Source organism: Phocoena phocoena, chromosome 10, assembly GCF_963924675.1.
Source record: "Phocoena phocoena chromosome 10, mPhoPho1.1, whole genome shotgun sequence".
In the NCBI taxonomy this organism is placed as follows: Eukaryota; Metazoa; Chordata; class Mammalia; order Artiodactyla; family Phocoenidae; genus Phocoena; species Phocoena phocoena.
The window spans coordinates 60,037,674-60,047,654 of NC_089228.1; the positions used below are offsets into that span (position 1 = coordinate 60,037,674).

At 38.6% G+C, this 9,981-nt stretch overlaps 1 pseudogene; it reads left to right on the forward strand.

Moving 5' to 3' along the window:
* The first annotated feature begins 747 nt into the window (after positions 1–747).
* On the forward strand, positions 748–1,705 carry LOC136129951 (ubiquitin-like domain-containing CTD phosphatase 1 pseudogene; annotated as a pseudogene).
* Positions 1,706–9,981: the final 8,276 nt, after the last annotated feature.

Sequence of the window (9,981 nt, forward strand, 5' to 3'; positions counted from 1 at the left end):
TTTAGCAAATCATTCCATTTAGAATGTCCAGGATCTTGTCACCTATTGTTTTCAGTATTGAGTTTCCAATCAGACTTCTAGAAAAGATCTTACCAATTAAATGAATCCTTTGTTATAGATGATATTCTCCCCATTTTCCAAATAAGAAAACAGGCTCAAAGAGAGTAAGTGACTTGCCCAAGGCACAGAGTAAGAGGATGTGATTTGCTCACAAGAGGCAGAGTGGGATTTGGTCCAAGTCCAGTTGAACCCCTGAGCTGTTTGAATTGCACTGTAGTGATTCATGCTTAAGAAATGAAGCTGGATGGAATACAATTTAGAACCTACCCACCATATTAAGTAATTAGTTAATTTGCATATAACAAATTAAAGCAGAGGGAGTTTTTTATTTTTTGTTTGTTCATTCGTTTGAGTGTTTTGCCACCAGGGGCAGGAATTAGAACCACTTTTTAAAACCATAGATACAGAATCCCAGTACCAAAACTCTGATTCAAAAGTCTGAGACCAGATTTGTGCATCTGTATCTATTTTCATCCTGGCTTAAACTTTCAGCTTTTATTTAGTGTGTTATTTACAATTATCTTAGAGTCTACTGGGGCTTTTAGTGAATAAACCTGTTAAAAAATCTGCAGACTTCCGGTCGCCTTGGATTCCACTGCGGTCGGTTCCTGCGTCCACTCCTGCCGGTTCCGCCGCGCTCCAGGTATCTTTTTCTGAACAAAAGCTGCCTCATCGTATGTTTCAAGGATGGCTCTTCCTATCATTGTAAAATGGGGGTGGACAGGAATATTCAGTGACCACACTTTCAGAAGATGATACTGTGCTAGATCTCAAACAGTTTCTCAAGACCCTCACGGGAGTGCTACCAGAACGCCAGAAGTTACTTGGACTCAAAGTTAAAGGCAAACCTGCAGAAAATGATGTTAAGCTTGGAGCTCTCAAACTGAAACCAAATACTAAAATCATGATGATGGGAACTCGTGAGGAGAGCTTGGAAGATGTCTTAGGTCCATCTCCTGACAATGATGATGTTATTAACGACTTTGATATTGAAGATGAAGTAGTTGAAGTAGAAAATAGGGAGGAAAACCTACTGAAAATTTCCCGCAGAGTAAAAGAGTACAAAGTGGAAGTTTTGAATCCTCCCAGGGAAGGGAAAAAACTTTTGGTGCTAGATGTTGCTTATACGTTATTTGACCATAGGTCTTGTGCAGAGACTGGGGTGGAATTAATGTGGCCATATCTTCATGAATTCCTAACATCTGCATATGAGGATTATGACATTGTTATTTGGTCTGCAACAAATATGAAGTGGATTGAAGCTAAAATGAAAGAGCTGGGAGTGAGTACAAATGCAAATTACAAGATTACCTTCATGTTGGACAGTGCTGCTATGATAACAGTGCATACTCCAAGGAGAGGATTAATAGATGTAAAGCCTCTTGGTGTTATATGGGGAAAGTTTTTGGAGTTTTACAGCAAAAAAAACACCATCATGTTTGATGACATAGGAAGAAATTTTCTAATGAACCCACAGAATGGACTAAAGATAAGACCTTTTATGAAAGCACACCTAAATCGAGATAAAGACAAAGAGCTTTTAAAATTAACCCAGTACCTCAAGGAAATAGCAAAATTAGATGACTTTTTGGACCTAAATCACAAATATTGGGAAAGGTATCTCTCAAAGAAGCAAGGACAGTAGTTACAAGCTATACTGGCAGTTATTGAAGATACTTGAGATCCATGAACTTCTTTTTGCTTTTATGCTAAAGATCATTATGATAGTGCTGGACACTGCAGCAAATATCAGACTGCTTATACTTGGTCTTCCAGTTTTTTGTAAATTTAATTTTATATTTTTTGAAGATCATAGCAATACGCCAAAAAAAAAACACGAAAAACCCCACCTTTTTCCCCCTGTATGAATATACTGTAACTCTTGAAAAATATTTTCTCCAACATAGAGTACTGAGTTTTATTCCCACACACACACAAAGTGGACAAAAATGTATGCTTAACAATGTCATTTTGTGACTTTGGAAATAAGTATGTCTTGTGTGTTTGTCTCACTGTGTTGTTATCTAAGCCCAAACCCACCTTGAAACTACTGTTTATAAAACCAAAAAAAGAAAAGTTTTTAGTAAGGAACCTAGTTTAGTATGCTTAAAACCACTGAGAGTTTTTCTTATTCCTTTGTCATAAACACAATTTCTCTTATTACTCCACTACCTACATCTCTAAATTCTGAGCTGTCTCAGTTTGGTGTGTATGTGTGTCAGTGTTCTTTGAGTAAAACTGGAAAACGTCTGCTCTGATACAGATATGTCATAGTGTGACAAATAGAAAACATGAGACTGAGGAATGAAACTAAGGAACAAGAGTGTGTTTCTTTGTGGTGGCCAAGTAGAAGCACTCCTGCCTAAAACCGTTGTCCTAAAAGCAGTTAAAGGCAGTACATTTTAAAATGGGACGTATCACTGGTTCAGTCCTAAAAAGCATGAACAAAAAGTTTTTGTTCTGTTCCAGCTCTGTCTTCTCTAAGTGCAAACACTGTGTTGCAGTGAAAATATCTAGCCATAAGATTAACGAAATTTATTTGCAATGCTTTTGCCTGCAGATATGTAATGTGACCACTGTTTTGTGTTGACAGTATTGCTTTATACAGTTCTTCTATTTGAAAGGAATCTGGTTCTTTCAAATAAACATGGTATGTATTGTTCTTAAAAAAAAAAATCTGCAAACTTCAGAATGAAAGCAGCTAAGGGATATCTGTTTAAGGTAAAATGGAGAAAAAAATTATATCATTGGTGTATATGTCACTCAGGAACACAAAGAATAAGGAGGGCTCCTTCTCTAAGCAAATTACAAAACCAGCACAGAAACAGCAAAGCAGTAATTATAGACTTGAACTAACCAGACATCTGCCTGAATTTGATCAAAGTATGGCATAGGTAAACTAATTTAACTTGCTCATAACTTCATTGCTTCAAAAGCAAAGGAACAAACAGCAGGATTCTTTTTTAAAATGGTGTTTGTTAACACCCTTTAATATGGTCTTTCTTATTTTTCACTAAAGTACTTATAAAGCTATAGGAAAAGGTAAAACCACACCACCACCCAAAATTAAGATTGACAGACAACTTAAAGCAAACATCTGGAAAGACTCTCCACAAAGCATAGAAGGGATTAATTCAGTTTGCCCTGAAATGGAAGACTAAGTCTGCTTTATCTCAGCCTGTCCTCCAAGTAAATCTGAGAAGTGGATTCAGTCTTGACTCAATGGACAAAGAGATGATAGAAAAAGACCATCTAACATCTTGTCTATTGAAAAATATAGCCTGAATACATAGCATCTCTTTCAAAAGATGAATAAGTAGAAAACAACCAACACAAAACCTATAAAATATTATTTCCTAATAAACTTATTTAAGATCATAAATGTGGTCTTTTTCTGAATACCACTTTATCTGCACCCCAGAGGTTTTGATATGTACTTTCATTACTCTTCCATTCTAAAAAATTTGTAAGCCAGGAGTTTGGGAATTTGTTTTTTGGTTTTCAAACACATCTTTTATTGTTAATTTCTAATCAGATTGTTTTAAGATGAGGGAAAATGTTCCATATGATGTCTATTTTTTGAAATTTGTTGACATTACTTGTGAATCAATATGTCGTCAATGTGTACTTTAAAAGAATATTTTTTCCTTGTATACATGATTTTTGTGATTTATCTTAGATCAGTATTATTGATCTACACCCAATCCAGAGATACATAAAGCAGAAAAATTATAAAATCCCATGCCCATAGTAATGAACAGGAAAATTAGACCATAGTCCAGACAAACTTGGTTTCCAGACACAGAGTCAGCCTGGTGATTACAGGCTGCAGAAGAGGACTTATGATTTTCTAAGTCTGGTAGATGTTCCCAATAACTAAAATCCTCTCCTACAATACAATTAGACCAGATTCTAAAAATAAAAACTCTGTACACTATCTTTTCTAATAAATATTAATATTTTGTATCTGGAAAAAACAGAAGTTTTTAAATAATTTCAAGTTATGCTTAGTGAGAAGCAAATGTCCTGTCAGCCAGTCCAGGCTTTCATGGATGGACAATTAAATGATGAGCTGTCTACATATATATTAACAGTATTAGATAACTGATGAGACCAGCTTCCTAAAAGCATGAAGAGATAGGTCAAGTTCTGATACACTTGTAGTGACTGCTGTCTCTCCCAAAGAAACAGGGTTTCTGCACTCATCATTGCCAGCTGGAAGCACCATCCTGCATTTAAAAAGTTCATTTGGAAATGTTACCAAACCAAACTTGGGTCTGTTCGCCTGTGCACAGTAAAGCCAATCTACTGACACCAGGTTGTGGTGAAGGTAAGTACAGCATTTATTGTAGGTGCCAAGCAAGGAGAATGGTCATCTCATACTCAATAGACCCAAACTCCCTGATGGCTTTCAGGGAAGGGGATTTAAAGACCATGCAAGGGAGGGAGCTGTAGGGTGCATGATCAGCTCACACATGATTCTCAGATTGGTTGGCATCAAGGTGAAGTTTCAAGCATCATCAACCTTCTGGTTTCTATATTCTTGCAGTCAGCAGTTTTCATCTGGTGGAGGGGTGCTTCCTGTAAAAACAACTTAAGAATCCATGTCAGGCCTCTATCTATATCTTTCAGGGAACTGAGAGTTTTGTAATTCTGCTATGTAGCAGATTTATAGTCTAAATTGTTACCAGTTCCCCAGCCCAATAGCTATTCTTTGTTTCTACATCTTCATACTTCCCAATCATTAACTCTTGAGTCAGCCTTTTACTCCAAAAGACAAGGACAGGGGCCTGTACATGGTTTCAGAAATAAGACATTCAGGTTTTTACCTGAGTGGGAGATTGTTATGGGTTAACTTGTGTCCACTCAAAATTCATATGCTGAAATCCTAACCCCCAGTACCTCAGAATATGACCTTATTTGGAAAAGGAGCATTGAAATGTAATTAGTTAAGTTAGGATGAGATCATACTGGAATAGGGTGAGCCCCTAATCCAACATGACAGGGGCCCTTACAAAAAAAAGAAGATGATGTGAAGAGAAAGAGACACAGGAAGAATGTCATGTGAAGGCGAAGAATTGGAGTGATATATCCACAAACCAAGGAACACCAAAGATGACAAGCAAACCACCAGAAGCCAGGAAGAGGAAAAGAAGGGTTCCCCTGCTAACTCCAGAGGGAGCATGGCCTTGCCAGCACTTGATTTAGGGCTTCTAGCCTCCAGAACTAAGTCAATAAAATTTCTGTTGTTCTAAGCAACCCAGTTTGTGGCACTTTGTTAAATCAGCCCTGGGGGGGACATTCAAGATGGCAGAACAGTAAGAAGTAGAGATCACCTTGCTCCCCACAAATACATCAGAAATACATCTACGTGTAGAACAACTCCTACAGAACACTTACTGAACGCTGGCAGAAGACCTCAGACCTCCCAAAAGGCAAGAAACTCCCCATGTATCTGGGTAGGGCAAAATAAAAAAGGAAAAATGGAGACAAAAGAATAGGGATGGGACCTGCACCACTGGGGGCGGGGGAGCTGTAAAGGAGGAAAAGTTTCCACACACTAGGAAGCCTCTTCACAGGCAGAAAAGGGCGGTGGGGGGGGGGAAGCTTTGGAGCCATGGAGGAGAGAGTAGAGAGATTCCCACACAGAATATCAGTGCCGACCAGAAGTCACCAGCCTGAGAGGCTTATCTGCTCACCCATCAGACAGATGGGGGCTGGGAGCTGAGGTTTGGGCTTCGGAGGCTCTAGCTTCAGAGACCCCAGGGAGAGGACTGGGGTTTGCTGCATGGACACAGCCTGAAGGGGGCTGGTGTGCCACAGCTAGCCTGGAAGGAGTCTGGGAAAAAGTCTGGAACTGCCGAAGAGGCAAGACACTTCTTCTTGCCTCTTTGTTTTGTGGTGCGCAAGGAGAGGGGATTCACAGTGCCGCTTAAATGAGCTCCAGAGATGGGTGTGAGCTGCGGCTCTCAGCACGGACACCAGAGACGGGCATGAGATGCTAAGGCTGTTGCTGCAGCCACCAAGAAGCCTGTGTGCAAGGACAGGTCACTGTCGACACCTCCCCTCCCAGGAGGCTGTGCAGCCAGCCACTTCCAGGGTCCCGTGATCCAGGGAAAACTTCCCGGGGAGAGCACACAGCACGAATCAGGCTGGTGCAATGTCAAGCTGGCCTCTGCTGCTGCGGGATCGCCCTGCATTCCATACCATTCCCTCCCTCCCGTCCTGAGTGAGCGAGAGCCCCCTAATCAGCTGCTACTTTAACCTCGTCCTGTCTGAGTGAAGAACAGATGCCCTCAGGCCGCCTACACACAAAGGCGGGGCCAAATCCAAAGCTGTGTGTGAACAAAGAAGAGAAAAGGAAATCTCTCCCAACAGCCTCAGGAGCAGCGGATTAAATCTTCACAATCAAGTTGATGTACATTGCATCTGTGGAATACCTGAAAAGACAACGAATCAACCCAAATTGAGGCAGTGGACTTTGGGAGCAATGATATATATATTTATTTTCCTTTTTCTCTTTTTGTGAGTACACATGTGTATGCTTCTGTGTGTAATTTAGTCTGTATAGCTTTGCTTTTACATTTGTCCTAGGGTTCTGCATGCCCGTTTTGGGGTTCTTTTTGTTTTATATTATAGTTTTTAGTGCTTCTTATGATTGATGGATTTGTTTTTTGGTTTGGTTGCTCTCTTCTTTCTTTCTTTGTTTTTTTAATTACTTTTTAATTTTTAAAAATTTTTAATAATTATTTTTCATTTTTTATTTTAATAAAATTATTTTATTCTTTCTTTCTTTCTTTTTTCTCCCTTTTATTCTGAGCCATGTGGATGACAGGATCTTGGTGATCAGTCAGGGTGTCAGGCCTGTGCCTCTGAGGTAGGAGAGCTGAGCACAAGACAATCATCCATGAGAGACCTCCCAGCTCCACGTAATATCAAACGTCAAAAATCTCCCAGAGGTCTCTATCTTAATGCCAAAATCCAGCTCCACTCAATGACAAGCAAGTTACAGTGCTGGAAACCCTATGACAAACAACTAGCAAGACAGGAACACAACCTCGCTTACTAGCAGAAAGGCTGCCTAAAATGAGAATAAGGTCACAGACACCACAAAACACACCACCAGACACAGACTTGCCCACCAGAAAGACAAGATACAGCCTCATCCACCAGAACACAGGAACCAGTCCCCTCCAACAGGAAGCCTACACAACCCACTAAATCAACCTTATCCACTGGGGGCAGACACCAAAAACAGGAACTACGAACATGCAGCCTGCAAAAAGGAGACCACAAACACAGTAAGATATGCAAAATGAGAAGACAGAGAAACATGCAGCAGATGAGGGAGCAGGGTTAAAACCCACCAGACCAAACAGATGAAGAGGAAAGAGGCAGTCTACCTGAAAAAGAATTCAGAGTAATGATAGTAAAGATGATACAAAATCTTGGAAATAGAATGCAGAAAATACAAGAAATGTTTAACAAGGACATAGAAGAACTAAAGAGCAAACAAACAATGATGAACAACACAATAAATGAAATTTAAAATTCTCTAGAAGGAATCAATAGCAGAATAACTGAGGCAGAAAGCAGAGAAGTGACCTGGAAGATAAAATAGTGGAAATAACTGCTGCAGAGCAGAATAAAGAAAAAAGAATGAAAAGAATTGAGAACAGTCATAGAGACCTCTGGGGCAACATTAAACACACCAACATTTGAATTATAAGAGTCCCAGAAGAAGAAGAGAAAAAGAAAGGGCCTGAGAAAATATTTTATGAAACTACAGTTGAAAACTTCCTTAACATGGGAAAGGAAATATTTACTCCAGTCCAGGAAGTGCAGAGAGTCTCATACAGGATAAAACCAAGGAGAAACACGCCAAGACACATATTCATCAAATTATCAAAAATTTTAGAAAGAAAATATATTAAAAGCAGCAAGGAAAAAACAAATAACATACAAGGGAAACCCCATGAAGTAAACAGCTGACCTTTCAGCAGAAAATCTGCAAGCCAGAAGGCACTGGCAAGACATATTTAAAGTGATGAAAGGGAAAAAACTACAACCAAGATTACTGTATCCAGCAAGAACCTCATTCAGATTCGACGGAGAAATTAAAACTTTACAAACAAGCAAAAGCTGAGAGAATTCAGCATCACCAAACCAGCTTTACAACAAATGCTAAAGGAACTTCTCTAGACAAGAAACACAAGAGAAGGAAAAGACCTACGATAACAAACTCAAAACACTTAAGAAAATGGTAATAAGAACAGACATATCGATAATTACCTTAAATGTAAATGGATTAAATGCTCCAACCAAAGGACATAGACTGGCTGAATGGATACAAAAACAAGACCCATATATATGCTGTCTACAAGAGAGCCACTTCAGACCTAGGGACACATACAGACTGAAAGTGAGAGGATGGAAAAAGATATTCCATGCAAATGGAAATCAAAAGAAGTCTGGAGTAGCATTTCTCATATCAGAGAACATAGACTTTAAAATAAAGACTACTAAAAGAGACAAAAGATGACACTACATAATTATTGAGGGATCAATCCAAGAAGAAGATATAACAATTGTAAATATTTATGCACCCAACATAAGAGCACCTCAGTACATAAGGCAAATGCTAACAGCCATAAAACAGGAAATTGACAGTAACACAATAATAGTAGGGGACTTTAACAACACATTTTGACCAACGGACAGATCATACAAAATGAAAACAAATAAGGACACACAAGCTTTAAATGATACATTAAACAAGATGGATTTAATTGATATTTATAGGACATTCCATCCAATAACAACAGAATACACTTTCTTCTCAAGTGCTCATGGAACATTCTCCAGGATAGACCATATCTTGGGTCACAATTCCGGCCTTGGTAAACTTAAGAAAATTGAAATTGTATCAAGTATCTTTTCTGACCACAAGGCTATGAGACTAGATTTCAATTACAGGTAAAAACCTGTAAAAAATACAAACACATGGAGGCTAAACAATACACTACTTACTAATGAAGTGATCACTGAAGAAATCAAAGAGGAAATAAAAAGATACCAAGAAACAAATGACAACGAAAACATGATGACTGGTAATCTATGGGATGCAGCAAAAACAGTTCTAAGAAGCAAGTTTATAACAATACAATCCCACCTTAAGAAGCAAGATACATCTCAAATAAACAACCTAACCTTACGCCTAAAGCAATTAGAGAAAGAAGACCAAAAAATCCCAAAGTTAGCAGAAGGAAAGAAACCATAAAGATCAGAGCAGACATAAATGAAAAAGAAATGAAAGAAATAAATGCAAATATCAATAATACTAAATGCTGGTTCTTTGAGAAGATAAACAAAATTGATAAACCATTAGCCTGACTCATGAATAACAAAAGGGAGAAGACTCAAATCGATATGAGAAAGGAAAAAGGAGAAGTAACAACTGACACTGCAGAAATACAAAGGATCATGAGAGATTACTACAAGCATCTATATGCCAATAAAACGGACAACCTGGAAGAAATGGACGAATTCATAGAAAAGCATAACCGTATGAGAATGAATGAGGAATAAATAGAAAAGCACAAGATCTGAAATTGAAACTGTGATTATAAATCTTCCAACAAACAAAAGCCCAGGACAGATGGCTTCACAGGTGAATTCTATCAAACATTTAGAGAAGAGCTAACAACTATCCTTCTCAAACTCTTCCAAAATATAGCAGAGGAGGGAACACTCCCAAACTCATTCTACGAGGCCACCATCACCCTGATACCAAAACCAGATAAGGATGTCACAAAGAAAGAAAACTACAGGCCAATGTCACTGATGAACATAGATGCAAAAATCCTCAACAAAATACTAGCAAACAGAATCCAATAGCACGTTAAAAGGATCATACACCAT